Genomic DNA, 25,547 nt, shown 5'->3' with positions numbered 1-25,547 from the left:
AACTGGAAGGCATTTTTGGCTTCCCAGGTGACTGAAGGGTGAAGAATGCGCTTGCCTTTCTTCAGACTTTGACAGATGTATGACTCGGATAGATTCCACAGGACAGTAGCAGTAAAAAGAATAATATCGTGAATTTGAAATTTTGCTTATTAATTACAAAATACTTCTTTACCTTACTGAAGAGCTTTTAACTATGTGGATTTTTGCCACAGAAGAACTATAACTTGAGAACATTAAGATAACTAAGTCCTCTCTGCACTTTTTAAATGAAGATGAACTCTATTAGCCAATGACTTCCAGGACTCATTTACCTACAGTGGGTCATGTACAAGTTGCAAAGCTATACTGAGTTTCTCAGCAGGTACAATGGACAGTTCAGCAGTACCTATAGATTAAAGAAGAGCTTTGGAGTCAGACAGATCTGTCTTTGAGTTCTAAATCTCTTTAGTTTCTTCTTTTGAGTAGCAGGAATTAACTGAGATAATGTCCAATATCTGGAGTATGACTAAACACTCAACTACATCTACAATTGCATAAATTATTAAGTACAAACACTTAATAATAGCCATTCAGATTTCTATAGGTCTTAGATCTTTGGATAAGAAACCAGTGTACAAGTGAGATAGATTCATTCACCAAACATTTCCTGAGTACCTGCTACCTGCTTAACACTTCAAGTCTGACTTGAAACTCAAACCTGTGGGGAAGTCAAGTCCAACCAAATAATTATGATATTCAGTTTCAGTTCAGTCGTTCAGTTGTGTCCGACTCTTTGCGACCCGATGGACTGCAGCATGCCAGGCCTCCCTGTCCATCACCAACTCCCGTAGCTTACTCGTTCACTGAGTCACTGATGCCATTCAACCATCTCATCCTCTGTCGTCCCCTTCTCCTACCGCCTTCAATCTTTCCCAGCATCAGGGTCTTTTCAAATTATGATATATCCTACAACAAAAACATACATAAGATGCTTAAGAAGTACAGAGGAAAATGATTTACTGGCAAGGAGAAACAATGAAGGTTTCACAGAGGAGATGAAACCACGGATAGGTAGAAAGAATAAAGGAAAACAGGAAGGCAACGAGAAGGAACTATTTAAAGGCATAACTGAGATACTGTATTGCTAGATATTAAAGTACAAGAAAATGAGGGGCTAAGGAGTGTTGGAAAGATAAATCAGGAAGGATCTCGTTCAATTTCTTAAATGAGTGACTCTCTGGAGTGGGGATGTGAGGGGTGAGTCCTTGTTAAAGAATCATGCCTCCCTTCCCCAACCAGAGACAGCTGCCATATAATCACTCTGGCCTTCCCTGAGGCTCAATGGCAAAGAATATGCCTGCCAATACAGGACACGCGGGTTTGATCCCTGGGTTGGGAAGATTCCCTGGAAAAGGAAATGGCAACCCACTCCAGTCTTCTTGCCTGGGAAATCCCATGGACAGAAGAGTCTGGTGGGCTACAATCCATGGGGTCGCAAAAGAGCTGGACACAACTTAGTGACTAAAAAACAACAATAATCATCACCCACTTTAACTGAATAGATTAAATGGCCATTATAGAAATCAACGACTTTATACTTATACTTTCTCACCAAATGCCCTCTCCAAAGCCTCTGAGAAGTTATATAAATCATTCAAGGTGATGCAGCTGCTATCAAGGTATGAACCTTGTTCAGCTTAAGCTGAACAAGCCTGGGCCAGGGACTCCTTTCTGGCTGGTTGGGGTATCTCCCTAGGAACTAGGGATATTAACTGGGCTTTGGAGGAAATAAGAGTAAAAAATAGTTTTAAACAGAAACTTAATGGATTCAAGGTCACATTTTAAATAAAACACTACCAAACAATCAATAGAATGGAATGTGGAAGTTCTATTAATAATTTTTAAATAAGATCTGTAAAAAATCCATCATTATATCCTCCATATTACATTATGGACATGATTTTATCAGTGTTATACTGCAACTTTAACATAGATTAGACAGGAAAGCTGCTTAGACCAGACCTATGCATCAATTTTTGGAATGCTTTTTCTGGATCTGGCAACCTCAAGGCAGATGCCTGAGTTAAGGCATGTATTAGTGTGAGTGAGTGAGTGAAGTCGCTCAGTAATGTCTGACTCTTTGCGACCCTGTGGACCTACCAGCTCCTCCGTTCAGGGATTCTCCAGGCAAGAATACTGGAGTGGGTTGCCATCTCCTTCTCCAGGGGATCTTCCTGACCCAGGGATCGAACCCAGGTCTCCCACACTGCAGGAAGACGCTGTAACCTCTGAGACACCAGGGAAGCCCGGAGGAAGCTCCTCCAAGGAGCGGCTGCTGCACGGGCGCAGGAGGGCCAAGAGGAGCTACTCCACGTTCAAGGTCAGGACGGGCAGCCGTGAGGAGATACCCCTCATTCAAGGTGAGGAGCAGCGGCTGCGCTTTGCTGGAGCGGCCGTGAAGAGATACCCCACGTCCAAGGTAAGAGAAACCCAAGTAAGACACTAGGTGATGCGAGAGGGCATCAGAGGGCAGACACACTAAAAACATAATCACAAAAAACTAGCCAACTTGATCACAGGTACACAGTCTTGTCTAACTCAATGAAACTAAGCCATGCCGTGTGGGGCCACCCAAGACGGTCGGGTCATGGTGGAGAGGTCTGACAGAATGTGGTCCACTGGAGAAGGGAATGGCAAACCACTTCAGTATTCTTGCCTTGAGAACCCCATGAACAGTATGAAAAGGAAAAATGATAGGATACTGAAAGAGGAACTCCCCAGGTCGGTAGGTGCCCAATATGCTACTGGAGATCAGTGGAGAAATAACTCCAGAAAGAATGAAGGGAAGGGATGGAGCCAAAGCAAAAACAATACCCAGTTGTGGATGGGACTGGTGATAGAAGCAAGGTTCGATGCTGTAAAGAGCAATTTGAATAGGAACCTGGAATGTTAGGTCCATGAATCAAGGCAAATTGGAAGTGGTCAAACAGGAGATGGCAAGAGTGAATGTCGACATTCTAGGAATCAGCGAACTAAAATGGCCTGGAGTGGGTGAATTTAACTCAGAAGACCATTATATCTACTACTGTGGGCAGGAATCCCTTAGAAGAAATGGAATAGCCATCATAGTCAACAAAAGAGTACGAAATGCAGTACCTGGATGCAGTCTCAAAAACGACAGAATGATCTCTGTTCGTGTCCAAGGCAAACCATTCAATATCACGGTAATCCAAGCCTATGCCTCAATCAGTAACGCTGAAGAAGCTGAAGGTGAACGGTTCTATGAAGACCTACAAGACCTTCTAGAACTAATACCCAAAAAAGATGTCCTTTTCATTATAGGGGACTGGAACACAAAAGTAGGAAGTCAAGAAACACCTGGAGTAACAGGCAAATTTGGCCTTGGAGTATGGAATGAAGCAGGGCAAAGACTAATAGAGCTTTGCCAAGAGAACGCAATGGTCATAGCAAACACCCTCTTTCAACAACACAAGAGAAGACTCTACGCGTGGACATCACCAGATGGCCAACACCGAAATCAGACTGATTATACCCTTTGCAGCCAAAGATGGAGAACCTCTATACAGTCAGCAAAAACAAGACTAGGAGCTGACTGTGGCTCAGATCATGAACTCCTTATTGTCAAATTCAGACTTATATTGAAGAAAGTAGGGAAAACCACTAGATCATTCAGGTATGACCTATATCAAATCCCTTATGACTATACAGTGGAAGTGAGAAATAGATTTAAGGGACTAGATCTGATAGACAGAGAGCCTGATGAACTATGGACGGAGGTTCGTGACATTGTACAGGAGACAGGGATCAAGATCATCCCCATGGAAAAGAAATGCAAAAAGGCAAAATGGTTGTCTGAGGAGGCCTTACAAATAGCTGTGAAAAGAAGAGAAGCCAAAAGCAAAGGAGAAAAGGAAATATATTCCCATTTGAACGCAGAGTTCCAAAGAATGCCAGGAGAGATAAGAAAGCCTTCTTCAATGCAAAGAAATAGAGGAAAACAACAGAATGGGAAAGACTAGAGATGTCTTCAAGAAAATTAGAGATACCAAGGGAACATTTCATGCAAAAATGGGCTCAATAAAGGACAGAAACGGTACGGACCTAACAGAAAGAGAAGATATTAAGAAGAGGTGGCAAGAATACACAGAAGAACTGTACAAAAAAGATCTTCATGACCCAGATAACCACAATGCTGTGATCACTCACCTAGAGCCAGACATCCTGGAATGTGAAGTCAAATGGGCCTTAGAAAGCATCACTACGAAGAAAGCTAGTGGAGCTGATGGAATTCCAGTTGAGCTATTTCAAATCTTGAAAGATGATGCTGTGAAAGTGTTGCACACAATATGCCAGCAAATTTGGAAAACCCAGCAGTGGCCACAGGACTGGAAAAGGTCAGTTTTCATTCCAATCCCTAAGAAAGGCAATGCCAAAGAATGCTCAAACTACCGCACAATTGCACTCATCTCACACGCTAGTAAAGTAATGCTCAAAACTCTCCAAGCCAAGCTTCAGCAATACGTGAACTGAGAACTTCCAGATGTTCAAGCTGGTTTTAGAAAAGGCAGAGGAACCAGAGATCAAATTGCCAACATTCGCTGAATCATCGAAAAAGCAAGGGAGTTCCAGAAAAACATCTATTTCTGCTTTATTGACTACGCCAAAGCCTTTGACTGTGTGGATCACAATAAACTGTGGAAAATTCTGAAGGAGATGAGAATATCAGACCACCTGACCTGCCTCTTGAGAAACCTGTATGCAGGTCAGGAAGCAACAGCTAGAACTGGTCATGGAACAAGAGACTGGGTCCAAGTAGGAAAAGGAGTACGTCAAATATACTGTCACCCTGCTTATTTAATTATATGCAGAGTACATCATAAGAAACGCTGGGCTGGAAGAAGCACAAGCTGGAATCAAGATTGCCGGGAGAAATGTCAATAACCTCAGATATGCAGATGACACCACCCTTATGGCAGAAAGTGAAGAGGAACTAAAAAGCCTCTTGATGAAAGTGAAAGAGAGTGAAAAAGTTGGCTTAAAGCTCAACATTCAGAAAACTAAGATCATCGCATCTAGTCCCATCACCTCATGGGAAATAGATGGGGAGACAGTGGAAACAGTGTTAGACTTTACATTTTTCGGCTGCAAAATCACTGCAGATGGTGATTGCAGCCACGAAATTAAGACACTTACTCCTTGGAAGGAAAGTTATGCTAAACTAGATAGCATATTAAAAAGCAGAGACATTACTTTGCTAACAAAGGTCAGTCTGGTCAAGGCTATGGTTTTTCCAGTGGTCATGTATGGATGTGAGAGTTGGACTGTGATGCAAGCTGAGCACAGAAGAATTACTGCTTTTGAACTGTGGTGTTGGAAGACTCTTGAGAGTCCCTGCACTGCAAGGAGATCCAACAAGTCCATCCTAAAGGAGATCCGTCCTGAATGTTTGTTGGAAGGACTGATGTTGAAGCTGAAACTCCAGTACCTTGGCCACCTGATGCGAAGCGCTGACTCATTTGAAAAGACCCTGATGCTGGGAAAGATTAAGGGCTGAGGAGAAGGGGACGACAGAGGATGAGATGGCTGGATGGCATCACCGACTCGATGGACATGAGTTTGAGTAAACTCCGGGAGTTCATGATGGACAGGGAGGCCTGGTGCGCTGCGGTTTATGGGGTTGCGAAGAGTCAGACACGACTGAGCGACTGAACTGAACTGAACCGAACTCTGATACCAGGAAAAGAAGATTAAGTGTATTCTAGTAACTGAAAAAATTTCTCTCTTAAGGTATACTAAAAAAAAAAAAAACCAACCAACCAACCAACCAACAAAAAGACAGTATTTGAGTTTTAAGTCAGTCTCCTGTGAGTCCTAAGTTTACACATCAATTTCTCTAGAATCAGAACCTGAAAACCCTCCTGAAATTACAAAGCTATAAGCTAAATCATAAATCTATTTTTCTATCAAAGAACACTTTAGGAAGCCCTACCGTAAAAGAGGAAAACTACTAAACCATCTTAATTATATATACATACTTCAGTAATTCATTAATAATAAGTACATTTCTCTTTAACTGTTAGTTATTTCTATGTATCCTGTCCCTTATCTAGACTAACAGGGCCACTCTTCTCAACTCCTTGTGTGTATAAGGAAAAGTTTATGTTGTAGAAATCCTTCCCAGATAGCAAGCAACTGACTCCAGAAGGAACTGAGTATTTTCTTTAAACAGAATCTCACTATCTTTAAGAAAAATTCTCATTTTCCCTCATTTCACTCATTCTTTATTGAACCATACTAATTTATTAAGGGGGTGGTAGGAAAAGTCAAAGGAAAACCAGACTACTTCTATATGGAATGTTAATAGTTTTTAAAGATGTAAAGCTTTTTTCATTTCTTCAGAGGTAACAGAGTCACTACAGGAAGGCCTGAACTGATAGGATCTCTATCACAAACTTTACCCCACATTAGGCTCTCACCTCCTGAAAATAAAACGTATTAGTCTTAGTAACTTGAAAAATCTGCAATTGGAAACCTTTGAGGACAGGAAAGAGAGTGCACAATCAAATCTGAGTTTTGGGAAAACTCTGGAATGTCAAGCTGGAATGACAGAGAAGCTAGAGGCAGAGAAGCCAGTTAAGAAGAACCTATTTTACCTTCTAGATGATGAGGTCCTGAAAATGAATAGAACACAGGAAGAACTCAATCTAAGAAAAATAATTGTAGTAACAAAAAACCCAGTGATGGCTGTTATCACTTAGTGAAAACTCTCCTGTGCCCTCAAGTGAAGTCGCTCAGTCATGCCCAACTCTTGTGCAGCCCCATGGACTGTAGCCCACCAGACTCCTCCATCCACGGGATTTTCCAGGCAAGAATACTGGAGTGGGTTGCCATTTTCATCTCCAGGGGATCTTCCCCACCCAGGGATCAAACCCAGGTCTCCTGCACTGCAGGCAGACTCTACCATCTGAGCCACCAGGGAAGTCTAAGCACTGTGCAAATCACTTTATATTTATTATCCCATTAAAATAACATGATTATTACCATTTTACAGATGTGGACATCATATCCAGAAAAACACTGGACTGGCATCTAGGTGGTAAAACCAAAATGTGAATCAAAGTCTGTCTAATTCCAAAGTTCAGGCATAAAGCTACAAACCTTAGTGATTTCAGCCAGACTACATCACTACAAACTCTGGCTAAGATCAAGTCAGTCCTTAAAAATCCTGGTCTGGGTACAAGGAAGAAAATGAGCCCATCAACTTAGATAATCAACTTAGGAATCAAGGAGGGAAGCAGGTCAGGAAAGGAAAATCAGTTCTATGCTCAAGGTATCTCCTCCAAGCGGAACCCCAGCTCCAACTCTGTCATCAATTAGAACTGCTTTATCTCCAAGTCAAATTCCATATGCCTCTTCTCTCATCAATTAACCTTCTGCCATTTTCACTTCCCAAATTTTTGAACTTCATCCTCATCCTCACCTTGTTCTCTAGTTATCTGACTGGAAAAACACTCAATTCAGCAACCTCTTCTGCCTTCATTTGGCATCCTTTGCCAATTTTCTCTTGCCTCTTTGAACTTGTCATGTCCGTTGGTAATTCCCATCAGAAATACCTCTGAAAACAATCTGGTTTTTTCTACTGCCTCAGAAACCATATCTCTTCTCTCTCCAGGTTTTTCCTCTCCACTAGTTCTACATTCCTAGTGAATCAATCTCCTTGAAATTAGATTAGCCTCCTCCCATCCAAGTCCGTACTATGCAACCTAAAATGTGTATTTGACCATGATATTTTTCTTAAGGTCCCCTGAAAGCTCCTCAAAGCTTTTAAACTCTGTATCATGACAAGGCAAGAATCTCCATGTCCTGGAATTTGTCACCATGACTACTGCACATAAACTCCTGGTATGAACACATGAAAAACCATCTGTGAGTTCCTGATCACATCATGCTATTACATGCCTCTGAACATTTGCCTGGAATATTCTTTCTTTGTCAACATGGCTAATTTCTTGTCATCCTATATCACTTCCTTGAAAAACCTTTCTTGCAAACTCTCTCATTGGATTATACATTATCTGCAGGGGATGCTCCACAATAAGAAAAGATACTGCAAGGAGGAGCCCAAGCACTGCAACGAAGAGTAGCCCCTGCTCACCGCAACTAAAAGCGTGAAAAGCAATGATGACCTAGCACAGCCAAAATAAAAAAGCTAAAAAAAAAAAAGCTTCAAACACAAAATCCAATGAACTTTTATCAACACTCACTCTCCAAATCATCTTTTCAATATTCAACATTCTGAGATTCCTCTTAGTTGCTGACATACAATCTTGTCCTCTTCCTATCTCCCCGACTGAACTCACTTATCGACTCAACTTTCTTCTTTGTTCCCAGAAGACTGAGTGTAACCCTAAGGCTAGTTCTCACTCTACTGCACTTCAAACTCAAAACTGTTTCCCTCATCAACCTCACATACTGCCATAACTTCAACTACTACCTCTATGTAGAAGACACTCCCCAAATCCAGAATGACAACTATGATCCCTCTTCTCAGATCCAATCTCCAAATATAAACTGGACATCTCCAACAGAATGTTGTACTTTTAACTCAACCTTAACAAATAACCAAACTCAGGCTCATCACTGTGTTTTTCTCAATGTCACTTCTTTTAATGGTGCAATCATTTTCATGGTCACCTGGGCTCAAACTCAAATAATTACCTTAAACTTAGTATTTCTTCTCTATATTCATGCATCACATCCTGTCAGTTGTTCTCTTGAAGTCTCTTGAATCACATTTTACATCCAAGTTCAGATTTCCCATCACTGATATCAGAACTAACCATATGGTCCCAAAATTGGACTTCCAGTTTTTCCTATGTCTGCTAGATAATAAAACTAAAATACCTTTTCATAAATGAAACTGCCTCTATCCCTCCAAAAATAAACACACTCACACACTGTTTCAGTGACTTGTCCCCAGTCTTTGGTCTGACATTCTCAGTCTATACCCAAACTGCTACCAATCTTACCAACTGCACCTTCTACCATTTTCCTCAAAGTCTCCACCAACTAAGAGGATCTACCAATTCTTTCTTCAACAGGTAAATCACATTTCCGCTCCTTCTCTTCTGCACCAGCTGTTTCTTTGGCCACTGATGCATTCCTTCTTAGTTCACACTCTTGGGAGGACTTTCCCTTCCTTCAAGTATCAGTTCAAGCTTCCTAGGCTTCAGTTCAGTCGCTCAGTCATGTCCGACTCTTTGTGATGCCATGGACTGCAGCACACCAGGCCTCCCTGTCATCATCAACTTCCAGAGTTTACCCAAACTCATATCCATTAAGTTGGTGATGTCATTCAACCATCTCATCCTCTTTCGTCCCCTTCTCCTCCTGCCTTCAATCTTTCCTAGCAAGAGGGTCTTTTACAATGCGTCAGCTCTTGGCATCAGATGGCCAAAGTATTGGAGTTTCATCTTCAACATCAGTTCTTCCAATGAACATTCAGAACTGATCTCCTTTAGGATGGACTGGTTGGATCTTCATGTAGTCCAACGGACTCTCAAGAGTCTTCTCCAACACCACAGTTCAAAAGCATCAATTCTTCGGTGCTCAGCTTTCTTTACAGTCCAACTCTGACATCCATACATGACCAGTGGAAAAACCAATAGCCTTCACTAGACGGACCTTTGTTGGCAAAGTACTGTCTCTGCTTTTTTTTTCCTGCTTTTTAATATGCTGTCTAGGTTGGTCACAGCTTTTCTTCAAAGGAGCAAGCGACTATTAATTTCATGGCTGCAGTCATCATCTTCAGTGATTTTAGAGCCCCAAAAAATAAAGTCTGCCACTGTTTCCCCATCTATTCACATGAAGTGATGGGACCAGATGCGATGATCTTTGTTTTCTGAATGTTAAGCTTTAAGCCAACTTTTTCACTCTTGTCTTTCACTTTCATCAAGAGGCTCTTCAGTTTTTCTTCACTTTCTGCCATAAAGGTGGTGTCATCCGCGTATCTCAGGTTATTGATATTTCTTCTGGCAATCTTGATTCCAGCTTGTGCTTCCTCCAGCCCAGCATTTCTCATGATATACTCTGCATATAAGTTAAATAAGCAGGGTGGCAATATACAGCCTTGAGCTACTTCTTTTCCTCTTTGGAACCAGTCTGCTGTTGTTCCATGTCCCGTTCTATCTGTTGCTTCCTGACCTGCATACAGGTTTCTCAAGAGGCAGGTCAGGTGGTCTGATATTCTCATCTCTTTTAGAATCTTCCACAGTGTGTGGTGATCCACACAGTCAAAGGCTTTGGCATAGTCAGTAAAGCAGAAATAGATGTTTTTCTGGAACTCTCTTGCTTTTTCGATGATCCAGCAGATGTTGGCAATCTGATCTCTGGTTCCTTTGCCTTTTTGAAAACCAGCTTGTACATCTGGAAGTTCACGGGTCACGTATTGTTGAAGGCTGGCTTGGAGAATTTTGAGCAAGCGTGTGAGATGAGTGCAATTGTGTGGTAGTTTGAGCATTCTTTGGCCTTGCCTTTCTTTGGGACTGGAATGAAAACTGATCTTTTCCAGTCCTTTGGCCACTGCTGGGTTTTCCAAATTTGCTGGCATATTGTGTGCAACACTTTCACAGCATCATCTTTCAAGATTTGAAATAGCTCAACTGGAATTCCATCCCCTCCACTAGCTTTGTTCGTAGTGATGCTTTCTAAGGCCCATTTGACTTCACATTCCAGGATGTCTGGCTCTAGGTGAGTGATCACACCATTGTGGTCATCTGAGTCATGAAGATCTTTTTTGTACAGTTCTTCTGTGTATTCTTGCCACCTCTTCATAATATTTTCTGCTTCTGTTAGGTCCATACCATTTCTGTCCTTGATTGTGCCCATCTTTGCATGAAATGTTCCCTTAGAAAGCCTTTATTTCCATCTTGTCTCTCAGTGACATCCTCCAACTTTTAATTTCAATGTAACCACCTCTTATCATTCAGTTTAATTTTACTATGTGCCACTATGTATTATTTCTATGCACCGTCTCTCATTTTAATAAATATTCTGTCTCCTCATAGAACAGAAGCTTTTTTTGAAGGCAGGGACTATGTCTTATACCATCTTTGATGTTCTAGGAATTTAGCCCTGTGCCTACACTTAGTAGGAACTTAAGGATTAATCACACAGAAGATATGTAGTTGAGAGATAATAAAAAAAAGAGAAATCAGCAACCAGGAACACTAACAACTCAGTGATAGGAAACATGAGAAAAAAGTCATCTGACATGAGAGTGGAGACCATGTGCAAAGGCAATCACAGAATCAGGCATTAGTGTACTGGCGTCTGAAAACAGCAAAATTTTCTAACAATGATTATCAAATGATGGAATTTTTCTGTTTTACAGGCAGTTCACCCAAACAAGTAATAAACAGGTACTAATAAAATATAGGGTTTGGATTTTAATTATCTTCCCCAACCAATGATGCTTATTTTAATGAAATATAGTATGTCAAAGCAAGCTAGCCTGTCTAGGTTGATGTGGATTCCTAAAACATTAGAATGGCAAGTCTTCAAAAAAAAAATTTTTTTTCCTCCTCTTTATTTGGCTGTGCTGGGTCTTAGTTGTGGCAAGCAGGATCTTTCGTTGTGGCAAGTGAGACCCAATTTTCGGACCATGAATTGAACCTGGGGCCCCTGTAAGGGGAGCATGGAGTCTTAGCCACTGGACCACTAGGAAAGTCCCTTGAATGAGAGCCTTGAATGTACTGAAGTTTACAGTTGATCTGTCCAGGCTGGGAAATACAGAAGTGGCACTCAGAGCTAGCAGGGTACAGTATGCTCTGACAGTTCTTAGGCTCATGGCTTAAAATAGTTGTGCAGTTCAGGGCCAAGAGAGGCTAGGCCAACACTGTTAGCCTGTCATGAATCAGCCTAATCCCATATAGACAGCTATTCTAAGATTCATCTCTAATAGGAAACTGAGCAACCAGGAAAGACTAGCTTTCTACTTTCAAGTGTACATAAACCCACCACAGATTTTCTCTAAAACCATAGAAAGGATCATTCTAACCATGTAAGAACCATCCTACATTCTCTGAAATGTAATCCAGCCCCATCTTCAGTTGAGGACAATTCTGTACTAGTCACCACTTCTCACTTCCAATTAAGATGAGATGAATATGAGCACACCTTTGGAGGAACAGGGGGAGAATTTTTAAAACTATTCTTGAACTGAAATAACATTTGGCATATTTGTGGGGGAATTAGAACATAGGCAAAGAAAAGGTTCTGTTCACTTATAAAAATTCAGAGTATGATTAACTTAAAAACTCATTTACAGAAATAAACCTTAAAAGACAGAACTGTTTGCTCATTTGATGGAACAGACTAACTTAAATAATTTAAAGATGTGTGCAGACAAGGAAATGAATGAGCTCCACTATAAAATTATAATCAAAGCCTAATTCTTAATAAATGATCTCTACATTTTCTCTTCAAAATAGTTCTAAGAATTAAGTTTATATTGTCCTTTTAATTTCTTCACCACGATAAAGCTCCAAAATACCATGCATGAATTTATAAGATACCTATATTAATATTTCTTTTAAATATTCACAGCTAAGGTGTATCAAGATTATTTCTACACTTAACCATGATATACAGGAATAACTGTGAAATAAATTATATAAAGAAATAACTAATTAAAAAAAACCCAGTGGATTACATTCATATTCCTATCCCCTCTGTCACATTAGGGAGTTTAATTATTATTTTCCATTTCTACTTTACTGCCCCTTGGAAAAATTCAATGTGCTTTATCAGCTTGGAGAGACAACAATCTATTCATTACTAAGGAATACTCCTGATTTTGAAAAGGAAAGGAACATGCAAATGTTCTTATTTCTAGACCTAGTAAATTCTCTAAACACAAAGAGAGATTGAAAACAAAACAAAACTACATTTAGTTATAATCTCCCAAAGGCCACTAGTAGTTTTGTATCACTTAAAATTTTTAGTTTTAATTAATATACAATGAATTTTGAATGATTTTAATATCCTAAACAATAAAGTGTAAAATTTGGCCAGATTTATCTTATCTGGACTATGACTGTCCAATGTTTATCTAACATTTCAGTACAAAAAGCAACTATAATGCTAAAACACAAGAAAAAACTGATTAGGGTGACTTTTATGAGCAATTACAATAAATAAACAAACTCAATATAGAATGTCATTAAATAAAATCAAAAGATTTTACAGCAATACAGAACATTGAGATTTTCATATCACCATGACATTAAAGTATTTTATTCAGCTAACAAAAAAGGCAAAGCATTCTAAAAGGTGAAATCCAAAGTTTCTGTATGCTTATTTTTATTACAGTTAAAATGAATATCAGTCCTTGAAACAGTTGACAAATTTTGAAAAATGACCACATACTATATAAAAAACAGAATCAAGTATTTTAAATACAATTTTTTAAAAAAACAGAGCTGCATCTACTGAGTCAAATATTTATTAAGCACCAACTATAAGCAGGGGCTTCCCTGGTGGCTCAATGGTAAAGAATCTGTCTGCAAAGCAGAAGATCTGGGTTTGATCCTTGGGTCAGGAAGATCTCCTAGAGAAGGAAATGGCCATCTACGCCAATATTTTTGCCTGGAAAATCACATGAACAGAGGAGCCTGACAGGCTACAGTACTTGGGGGTTGCAAAGAGTCAGTTGGACACTACTGAGCGACTAACCATAAATCTCAGGCTGTAACTATATACAATGCACTGTCTATGCACAGTGGAGGAAGCAAAGATAATCAGGTTACTATTAGAAGTAGCATAGGGAACCATTACTTAGCTCCAACTTACGGCCACATTTTCAATTACAAAAGCTGAATGCTATGGCAATAACAGCATTTCAGGACCACTAGCAGATCAGGTGCAAGAGCTGGCAAGAAAAACATGAGATGGGAAATCTGGTAGGAAGTGGGGAAAAAAAATTTAAGTCTATGAGTTCCCCAAATGTATCAGGTTATTATTCAATATCATTCCTCCATGATTTAAGGTTGCAGTATATAGAAGTTGCCAAGTGCTTTATTCTATGATCAAAAAATTTATTTTTTTTTACTTTACAAATTAAGACAATCCCTGGGGAGTAGCTGACATGCAATTCTAGAACAATATGACAGGTGCGTGCGTGCTAAGTCACTTCAGTCGTGCCCAACTCTTTGCAACCCCAAGAACCCCACCAGCTTCTCTCTCCATGGGGTTCTCCCAGCAAGAATACTGGAATGGGTTGCCATTTCCTTCTCCAATTTGACAGGTAGTTAATATATAAAAAATTCTGAAGGGCAGAGGTTTAAATCTTCTCTCAATAAGTTGTTCCCTATTTAATTATTTACTTTATTATGAATGCATTTCTCTAGTTTAAGCTAAATTTTTCCTTTCAATCTAATTATATCATATGTAGTTTGGTTTACTGAGGAAATGGAGAACTATCACTACTGTCCGTGTGGAGGACCAACTTAAAGCCACCTTTCCTTTCTAACCCTAAAGACACTACCAGAGAACTACAAGAGCTCATCAATGAATTTGGTAAGGTTGCAGGATACAAAATTCATACACAGAAATCACTTGCATTTCTGCACACTAACCATGAAAGATCAGAAAGAGAAATTAAGGAAACCACCCCACTTAACACTGCATCAAAAAGAATAAAATCATAGGAATAAACTTACCCAATGAGGAAAAAGACCTGTACTCTGAAATCTGTAAGACACTGATGAAAGAAATCGAAGATAACACAAACAGACAATGACATACCATGTTCTTGGATTGGAAGAATCAGTATTGTCAAAATGTCAAAACTATACTACCTGAGGCAATCTACAGATTCAATGCAATCCCTATCAAATCAAATGGCATTTTTCACAGAACTAGAACAAAAAATTTTAAAATTTGTATGGAATCACAAAAGACTCCAAACAGCTAAAATAGTCCTGAGAAAGAACTGGAGGACTTCAAACTATATTACAAAACTACAGTCATCAAAACAGTGTGATATTCTCACCAAACACACAGAAATCAATGGAACAGGACGGAGCGCCCAGAAATACACCCATTCACTAACGGTCAATTAATCTACAACAGAGGAGGCGAGAATGTCAAAGGGAGAAAAGACAGACTGTTCTGCAAGTGGTGCTGGGAAAACTGGACAGCTACAAGTAAAAGAATGAAACTAGAACATTATGCTAACACCATACACAAAAATAAACCAAAAATGGATTAAAGACTGGATATTATAAAACTCTTAGAGGGAAACAGAGGCAGAACATTTTTTGATACAAATCGCAGTAATATCTTTTGGGATTCACTTTCTAAAGAAAATAGAAACAAACAATAAGCAAACAGAACCTAACTAAACTTCAAAGCTTTTGAACAGCAAAGTAAACCATAAACAAAATGAAAAGACAACCCACAGAATGGGAGAAAATATTTGCAAATGAAGTGACCAACATGTGACTAATCTCCAAAATATACAAAGGGCTCACGTACCTCAATATCAAAACAAACAGCCCCCTCAATAAACGGGCAGAAGACCTAAACAGACATTTTCCCAAAAAAGACATACAGATGACCAAAAGGCACATGAAAAGATGCTCAACATGCTAATTGTTAGAAAAACGCAAACCAAAACTACAAAAGGTTATCACCTCACACCAGTCAGAATGCCCATCATTAAAGAGTCCACAAATAGTAAATGCTGTAGAGGGTGCAGAGAAAAGGGAACCGTCCTACACTGTTGGTGGGAATCTAAAATTGGTACAATCATTATGGAAAACAGTATGAAGGTGATTCCTTAAAAAGCTAAACATTAAACTATCATATGATCCAGTAATTCCACTCTTGGGCATATATTTGCAGAAGATCACAATTTGAAAAGATACATGCACCTCAATATTCACTGCAGCACTACATATATTACGATAGCCAAAACATGGAAGAAACCTACATGTCCATCAACAGAGGAATGGATAAGGAAGATGTGGTTACATATACACCACACAAACACACACACAATGGAATATTAGTCAAAAAATTAATGAAATTTTGCCATTTGCAGCAACATGGCTGGACCTGGAAATTATCATACTAGGCAAAGTTAAAAAAAATTCTATCATTCACATGTAGAATCTTAAAAAATGATACAAATGAACTTACTTACAAAACAGAAAGAGACTCATAGACTTTGAAAACAACCTGATTACCAAAGAGGAAAGGTAGGGGAAGGAATAAATTAGGAGTTTGGTATTAATATATATAGGCTTCCCTCATGGCTCAGAAGGTAAAGAATATGCCTACAATACAGGAGACCCAGGTTCAATCCCTGGATAGGGAAGATCCCCTGGAGAAGGAAATGGCAACCCACTCCAGTATTCTTGCCTGGAGAATCCCGTGGATGGAGGAACCTGGCAATTACTGTCCATGAAATTGCAAAGTGTCAGACACAATTGAGTGACTAATACTTTTCTCTTTCACATTAACATATACACACCACTATACATAAAATAGACAACAAGAACCCACTGTATAGCATAGGGAACTCTATTCAATATCCATAATAAACTACATGGGAAAAGAATCTGAAAAACAATGGATATATGTGTGTATATAACCTAACAACTTTGCTATACACCTAAAACTAACACAACATTGTAGATGAAGCATACTCTTAATATAAAATAAAAATTAAATTAAAAAAAAAAACACCTCTCCTTTCTATTTCAAATGTGAAAGAGCCAAACTTGACTCAATATTTACATTAAGACCCAGCAATACAGAACACTGCAGAAAGCTATTTCACCCCACATCTTGTATATTTACCTCTTACCTCATTAGCCAAAGTGGGGGGGAGGGGACTTAATTAGAAAACCCACCAAAACTCCTAACTCATTTTCTTCCACTATAAATTCACTGATCTCACAACTTCTTGTCATATTATCTCGGTTCATGAAATAATTATTTGGCCCAGCTGAATTTGTCATAAAAGTACAAATACTTTAGAAAAATATTTACAACAAAGTATCTAGTACAACACTTGCTTTAAGTTTCTAAGTTTGACAATCTAACAAAAGGAAGAAAAAAGAAGTGGAACTCAGACACAAAATGAGTGAATTGTGGACACAAATATCTGGATTCTAGAATTAAAAATAGTTTACAAAGTAAAATTGAATAACTATATTAAATTTTAGTTCTGCTAAATGAAAAAATTGTAACAATTGGAAGTATTACTTAGCAACCAAACCACTGCCTCTTGGGACAGGAGAAAATAAAACTAACTTTAAGATCTTATTCCTTTGAGAAAGGGAAGAAGCAAGAAAAACTTGCCAACAATTTTCTTCCTAATAAAAATGCTTATGACACCTGCATGTCTATTTAAGCCTCAGGGAGTTAAGACATGGGTTATCCTGACTTTGCTAATAACTGAAGATGTGATTTGGGTAAATTTACATTTCCCTTTGGGTCTTATAAACAAAAAGATGATCTGTAAAGGTCACTTACATATCAGAATTTCTGTAATCTTCCAATATGGTTAAAAAAAATTTTTTATACACATGAACATATGTATATATTCACCTACACACATACATATCTTGATACCAGTCCGAATCTCTGTTTTAGTTAGTTCTAAAGAAAACTTTAAAACTTTGTATTAAATACTATTTCTTGGTAATCAGATTCTTAGCCTTAAGAATTAAAAGAAGTAAATCAGTCTACCATTTTAAAACTATTTTCAAATAAGCTGAGAAGACTGTGGGTGAAAAGAGAGTTACTCAGTTACCACGAGAAAGTGGCACACACGCGCCAGGAGGCCACACAGGGAAGCCCAGGGTGGGTGAGGAGGCAGAGGGCAGGGGGGAAATGGGGACGAGGGCCTTTACTGTGGTTTCCACCAACAGGAAAAGGTGTGCGTCAGGAGAAACAGAGGCAGGGGAAGCAGGCTTGGGATTGGCCAGTGTGGAATGGCCACTGGAAGTGGCTCCAGGGCATGAGGGCTGCCCTTTGTTGTCTGGTGCCTGGCCCTGTGACCAGAGTAGGTAGACCGCAGCCTGAAGCATGAGGGCCGCAAAGACTGTGGCTGGTTGGGAGCGGGCTCTGCAGTGGTTTGTACTGAAAAGCACACTCAAAGTGGAGGTGCTTACTATCTCCAGGAACTTCTCAACCCTGGAAAGGGCAGTTCCTTCAGGATCGGTGAGGCCCCAGATGTCAAAGCATCAGAAAACAAAATAAAACCCACAGTTCACGCACCCACTTAACCCAACAGAGCAGTCTCACTTCTTTTTACTTAAATACTTACTACATTACCAGAACTGTGGTTTATGTCACAGAAACAAAAATGAACATGTAATAGAAAATGAGACTGCAAAATGCTAAACACACACATATTGATTTAGAAGAAAAGCATTAAGGGTAAGTTTATAATAATAATAATTTACATCCAAATTTTTGGTACTTACCAAATATTTTGTGACAAATACAAATGTTTTGGTATTTACCAAACATTTTTATATGCTACTGCATTTAATTCTCAGAAAAACCCAGTTTAGTAAGCATCTTGTTATCAGGTGATTACAACTACGGCTCAAGAACGCTAAAGGCCATCCTTTAGCACTGTCATGTCACAGACAGTACCTGGCAGATCAGAGGACCGAGGACAGGTCTTAACTCCTGTCTATTTCACCAGCACCACATCTCCTTCATTTTAGGTTAAACCTATAGTTTTCTCATGCTGAAAGAAATAGTTAACTATGCCTCAACAATGAGGATTGACAGCTCGATGGCCTTTACTATAACAACTGGGCTAACATACTGAAAAGCATGTAGGGTTCTTAACAACATAAAATAAATAAATCTTTTACTAGTGGTGCTTTTAAGTTATATCTGAAGGCACAATTTTGTTTTTTTAAACTTCAGTATAATAGCTGAGTGCCAGACTTTCCATAACCTTTTAAAGACTTGATTACCAAAACAACTCTTTCGTTTCTCAGTAATCACGGGGAATATAAACTTTTAAAAGTGTTTCTACAAATTCAAATTAGCTTTTTACCAAACGAAATCCAAGCAAATATTATATTAAAATTGCTTTTGAAATGCATTTGTTTTAAAAATCCTGTCTTGTTATTATTTAATTTAAAAAAATCCCTCATAGAAGTCATTCTACATATGCATCTTGAATTCAGCACAACCCACCATTCAGAGAAGCACTTTCTTCCCAAGGTAGCAGCTGGAGTCTACCTTAAACTCCCCTTTACTTCCCCGGTGGCTCAGACGGTAGAGCATCTGCCTACAATGCAGGAGGGCCCAGGTTCGATCCCTGAGTCAGGAAGATCCTCTGGAGAAGGAAATGGCAACCCACTCCAGTATCCTTGCCTGGAAAATCCCATGGACAGAGGAGCATCGTAGGCTACAGTGTATGAGGCTGAAAATGGAGTTCTTCATACTTTAATACCCCCAAGCAGAAAATTCTAAAGTTCAAGCAGATGAAAATACAAGTTCTCTTATGAGATCTCTTTGGACTACAAATCAGATGTCATATTCTTCAGCTTCTAGCATAAGAAGTAAGACATTTTCTCCTTTGAAACTGAGACAAAAAAGATCCACCTAATTCTTCTACTTCTAAATTTGTAGAGTTTACACTATTTTCCACGGAGCAGGCTGACTAGAAATCTAAGGCATGAGGTGCTAAGGTAATAAAACGGTCAGGTCTGTTGGGATGGTTACCGTAAAGTTAGAAAGCAGGAAGGGAGCAAAAACGACAGTAAAATCTCTGGCCTGAATATCAGGAACTAGCTTTTGGAAAGGTTAGGAGGTAACACCACCTAAGAGGGTTCTCAGCAGTATTTATTCTCACAAGGCTATTGATGCTGCTTGTCAGCTACCGAGAAGCTCAGGTCCAGGCAAGCACACTTCCTGTCTTAAGAGGCAGCTGGTCTCTGACCAGGCATCTTCAATGTCTGTATCCACTGGCAAGGGCATTCTGAGTAAGTCATAGGAGGTCCCAGATGGCAATATGAATGCCCCAGGGTTTAGGGGCCTGGCCCTCATCTCTGCTGATGGCTAGGCATGTGTCTAGTTTAAAAAGACAGCAGAGAGTCATTTTCTAAAAAAGATCTGCAAATCCTTAGTAATGACTCAAACTTAGATAAATGACCTTCTTTAAAGGGCAATAGCGTAGATTCAATATTAGATTTGATTTCAAAGATTTGCCGAAACAAGAACAAACTCTGACATTTTTTGAAATGCTGACATATTCAGAGTTTTACTCCAAAAAGTAATTAATTTGATTTAAAAAACTAGAAATATTGCTAAATGATATTTTTCCTGAATTTTCCTCTTGGTTCACTGAAATAAAATTTAAGTGCAAAATTTTTTCCATACATTTGTCTTTAAAATGATAGAATTTTTATACTAAAAAATACCTCAAATATTTCATTTTACAAAATACATACATATACATATATTTCATTGTAACAAAAGGGAAAAACAAAGACTTCTTAAATATATCATAGTTACCTCTACTCATCACAAACTGCTTATGGGATGAAACATGCTTGCCTTCCAGTTCAAAAATTATACACAGTTATCATTGCCAGCTCACATAGCTGCCAAAGAATCCTTTTAAAAAGCACTGAGAGCTGTCTGAATACTTTCGTTTCAACGATCAAGTTTTCTTTGTGACTTGAGTTGAGGGTGGAGTGTGAGGAGGGCTGCTAATTTTTTAGGATTACCCCCAAATGGGTTGGTATCCTTAATTATAGGGTAGAATTAGAGGAACAAGGAAGGTGATGAACAGGTCCACAGGTATAGAATATAATCCCCTTATGTAAATGTGTATGCATATATTATACATACACAAACTCACAGACAGACAAAATGAACTCAATCCCATCTTTTGAAAATACACTCCAATCTCCTCCACTATATTTACTCTGGTGTATTAAACTCATATAAAATGTAAATTAGCATTTAATTCTCTTTGGTACTTTGTTTCTTTAAAACTGAGGTGGGGGGGGCACTTTTAAAACTTTTTCATGGTAACAACTTCCTTGTCCCCAAGGACTTAACCATGATTAACGATCAAACAATAATTTTGAGTCTAGGTGGAATCTGGATTCTTTCCCCACAATCCCCGTGTTAATTCTGTAACACTGGGCAAGTTCTTTACCATTTCTAAGCCTTAATTTTTCTCATCCCTAAAAAAAGCTATAACGTAAGATTGATACAAAACAAACGTCATGTAGCACAAAGTACAGGTTCCACGAGTAGAGAAGAACATGTCTGCTTTGTTTCCCAGCACCTAGAACAATGTGCAGTACACAGAGGCAGATATTCAAAATATCTTGTTTATTATCCATTAAACAACCATAATAAATTTATAGCATCACTCTTGTCAAATGAGTTAATGCTACATAAAAATGACATGCAGAATTATCTGAAGAATACACATTCTATACATATAATTCCTATGATCTCTGGGTTTTTAAAAGTTATTTTTTAATGATATTTACTTCAGAAAGTAGAAAAACTTGTATCTGTACTGACACATCACATCCTGATCAAGCAGCAAGTCATGAAATACAGGCCTTATGGTATACCTGTCGGTATGCTTGATAACAGTATCAATTTTGTATTAATATAATTAAATATCAGTGTGTATAAATTAATATAACAGACATTAATTATCAATATATGCTGATATTGCATTGGTCAAAAAGTTCATTTGCGTTTTCCCATAACACAGTATACAAAGGACCAAATGAAATTTTGGCCTAACCTGTATTTAATAATATTGCTTAATACAAAACTAACATATTAAATACTAATAGTAATAGTTTACAAATATTAATGAAAATGAAATAAGACTCCTCTATAGCTTATATTCTTAAAAATCTGTTTTTCAAAATTCATTCAAAATCAGTTTACGGTACATATGTATTTACTAAAGGAAGTGTTCTTATTAGTTTCAAATTCCCTATCAACACAGAATACCATAAAGCAATACATTTTTAAAAATTCTAATTCTCCCTGTGGCACATAAGTCCTGCGCTCCAAAGGTCAATAAACAGTAGAGGGCTCACCTAGAGATAGAGGTATCAGTGATTTACTGAACATACTACAACAATTACAGTAACATAACTTAAAATCATACTGCTTAGCTGTAAAGACAGTCCTGTTCACCTGGAACAGTCTTACGAAGTATTTCACTTACTAGCTGCCTAACATACTGGTTGTATGCCCTTGGCCAAGACACTAACCTCTGATAGCCTTGGTTTCCTGTTCTAAAAACTGAGGTAACCATTGTTGTCTGCTTCAGAGGATGCCGAAATCAAATGAGTTAACATACATATAATGCTTAAGCACAATGTCTGACACTTTGAGACAATGAATTGTTTCCACAACTGATTACAGGAAATACACTGTACAGTACATGGGGACTTTATGGTGAGAGACAAGTGTAATGGTTACAGTCCCAGGGTTCTAGAGACAAAATGTGTACGGAGATTAGATGACCTTGAGCAAATTATTTACCACTCTAGGCCTCAGTTCTTACACCTGACAATACTTAACTTTATAGGGTGTTCTAAAGAATAAACGAGTTAATATGTCAAGTGCCGCATACAGTATCTGGGATACTCTAAACATGCAGTAAATGTGAGTTTAAACATAAAACAAACATTGAGGGTTAAAGAACACTTTTACTTCTTGTTTCATTCATAAAAGGGAACAGAATTATTTCTTTTCCTATTAGAACATTATGAAAGTGGAAGTTCGGCCCCATATATCATTCAGTCTCATAAGCAAGGTATCAAGCCTCATAATACGGACACTGGCTACATATTTGCTGGCTGAATTTATGGATGCAGTCTGCCAGCAGGGAGTCCACGAAATGGATGAAAGTCTATCAAGAGGTTACTAAAACCATTTACTGCCCTATCATTAAAATCAATTTAACTACTGACATCCTACCAATGAGGACAAAGGGTGAAATTCTAGAAATAAAAACACAATGCACTTTAACTTTATAAAACTATAAAACAAGTAATCAATAGGATTATTTACAAAATAAATTATTCCTTCAATAAGCATACTGTCATAGTTCATAGTATTTATGACAAATATCTGTCAAATGTTAGAGTTTCAAATTTAAATGTAGATCTAACTATATGGGAAAATGGGTAAGATTTACAAACCACTTTAAGTGTAACTGTTTATCCTACATGAGTTCTGTTAGTACATGTCATCATATGCATCTAATCTCTTCTCCTTCCGTCTTCTCCCTCAGGTCCCTGGCCAAGACACTCTCAACTATAACAAGGATTTCCCACCCTCCCGCCCAATCCCACACCAGGCACAGGAGGCACCCACTTACCACAGCACAGATCACTATCTGGTTCCTATACTTCTGTGCAAAAGCAGCTCCGCTTCTGTGAACAAAAAGCTGTGGTGACTTGACTCATTATTTACACAACTGGACTAAACTCTCTTGGGCCACATTATGAGGCACCTACATGATAACTTCTGAGGGACAGAAGCAACCTTGAGACTTTAAATATCTTTGACTTTGCCTTAAAACTTTCCTTACTGCTAAGATTCTCATCTGCGTCTCTCAAAACAATTAGATGAATGAAACAATTAGATAAGCAAGTTCCTCTTTTATTTCGTTTTACTAAGCACTTTTTCTTTTATGATCATAAACTCATTCCTTTTCAAGTATGCATCCTGACTCATCCCAAGGATCTATCCATCTCATTCTTCTATGAAATCAAAGCTTTCCTCCACCTGTATGCCTTCCCCGAGTTTAGTTATCAGGATTGTATGTACCGAGCAACATTCCTTGATGTGTGAAACAGAAAAAAAATCATACACATAAGACACAGCTCCTGTCTACAGGAGGTTTACAATGCAACTTTAATGTATAATAATATTCCTTCATCTAAGCCTAAATTCTGCATTGTTTATAGAAGACTCTCTAACTGCATTTCCAACATGAAAAATCCAACGTAACTTGAAATGACGGTCCTCATCCCAACCTTGCAAACTTTTTAGTCATCCTTTTAAGGTCCTGCTCAGGTGTTAAACCCTCTCCATGAAAACACTCCAAGAACTCTACAAGCAAGTCTTTCCTTCCTCTGGGCTTCCGGAACACCTCATTGACAGCCTTTACAAACCACACTGTACTTTAATAAACTATATATTCATCATATTCCATTAAGTCTGAGACGCAAATGATAAGAAAGAAAAACTATCATGCTAATTAAACTATGACATGCCTTTGATTATGAGGTGGATTTCAATTTCCAAGATGTTAAATTGTTAACAAAAAAAAATTATGTCTTAGAAACAAAGTGATTCGGAAGGTTCCACAACAGGGAATATACTGTTAGGGAGGCAAATTTCTCACTTCACCTTTGGTGTCTCAATGCCTATTACCATACTTAATACAAAGCAGAGAAAAGAAACCAGCAAACGTGCTATTTTTACGGAATCCCTTCACACTGATTTCATGTCACCATTCTGTGTATTAAAGAGAGGTTCAACAAAGTATCTTTTGTATTAAGCAGCTTCACTGCCATAGCCTTTATCAACACCACTGTGAACTCACTGTTAAATTACCCCAGTAACGTCCTTTCTTCTAGGCTCCTAATTTCTGACTTCTCCACACTTTTATCTAGAGAAATGCTATAAGAGCATCATTTGCAAACCTTTCCATTCAATCCCCTCTATCCACTAGATTCATGTTTTTCAAAATTATTATTACTTTGGCAGAATCTCTTCTTCAAACAAAACGTTAAGCACACAATCCAAAAAACCACAGAACTTCTCTGGCTGAAGCAGGGGCGGCAGGCTGTGCACTGGGCGTGCCCTGAGCTGTTCTGGAGACCACTATCCTCTGTGGGGCACGGAGATGAGAGAACACGACTCTCTCTGTTAGCTGTAAGCTTCCCGTGAGTACTTCACCCTTTTCATTCCAAGTTCAGCTGGCTTAAAACATCCTCTCTCTTCACCTTTCTACCCTCGAAGTTTCAAATACTTACTTCCTAGACCAATCTTCACCACAGAACGCATTCCTTGTTGACTGCAGACCTCTGATCTCACTTGTCTCTGAACTCTCCCAGGTGTTCTCCTTACCTCAAAACCCAGCAGTTGAGTGTAAACTCTCATACGCAACTGCAGCAGTCATATAATTGTTTCATGTATGTAAGCCTTATCTCCCTAACATAAGTATCCTTTTTAGACAAGTACTTTCAGAGCTTGCAGAGACAGCATGCAGCACACACTTAGTTCTTACTACACTGAAATACACTGCTTCTTTTCCACCTGCACATACACCCTTCCCCATATCCTTAGTTGCACTTCACCATGGCTTTCAGATACCCCTTTTATACAGATCTCTCTTTTAATTCTGATCTTATTAAAATATTTATTTTTAATTGATTGAAGATTGCTTTACAACATTGGTTTGATTTCTGACATAAATCAGTATGAATTAGCCATAGGTGTAC

The 25,547-nt window shown here is 38.5% G+C and overlaps 1 protein-coding gene and 1 non-coding gene across 3 annotated transcripts in view; one reads left to right on the top strand and one right to left on the bottom strand.

Annotated features, from left to right (window-relative positions):
* SP4 (Sp4 transcription factor) overlaps positions 1–25,547 on the bottom strand; it is an 80,895-nt gene that overhangs the window by 42,252 nt on the left and 13,096 nt on the right. The gene's annotated exons all lie outside the window — the stretch shown is intronic.
* On the top strand, positions 19,297–19,370 carry TRNAC-ACA. Its single transcript has one exon. It is a non-coding gene; the product is annotated as a tRNA-Cys (tRNA).

This window comes from Cervus elaphus, chromosome 18 (genome assembly GCF_910594005.1).
Source record: "Cervus elaphus chromosome 18, mCerEla1.1, whole genome shotgun sequence".
NCBI classification, from domain to species: domain Eukaryota; kingdom Metazoa; phylum Chordata; class Mammalia; order Artiodactyla; family Cervidae; genus Cervus; species Cervus elaphus.
This window is presented reverse-complemented; position numbering and strand designations above follow the sequence as displayed.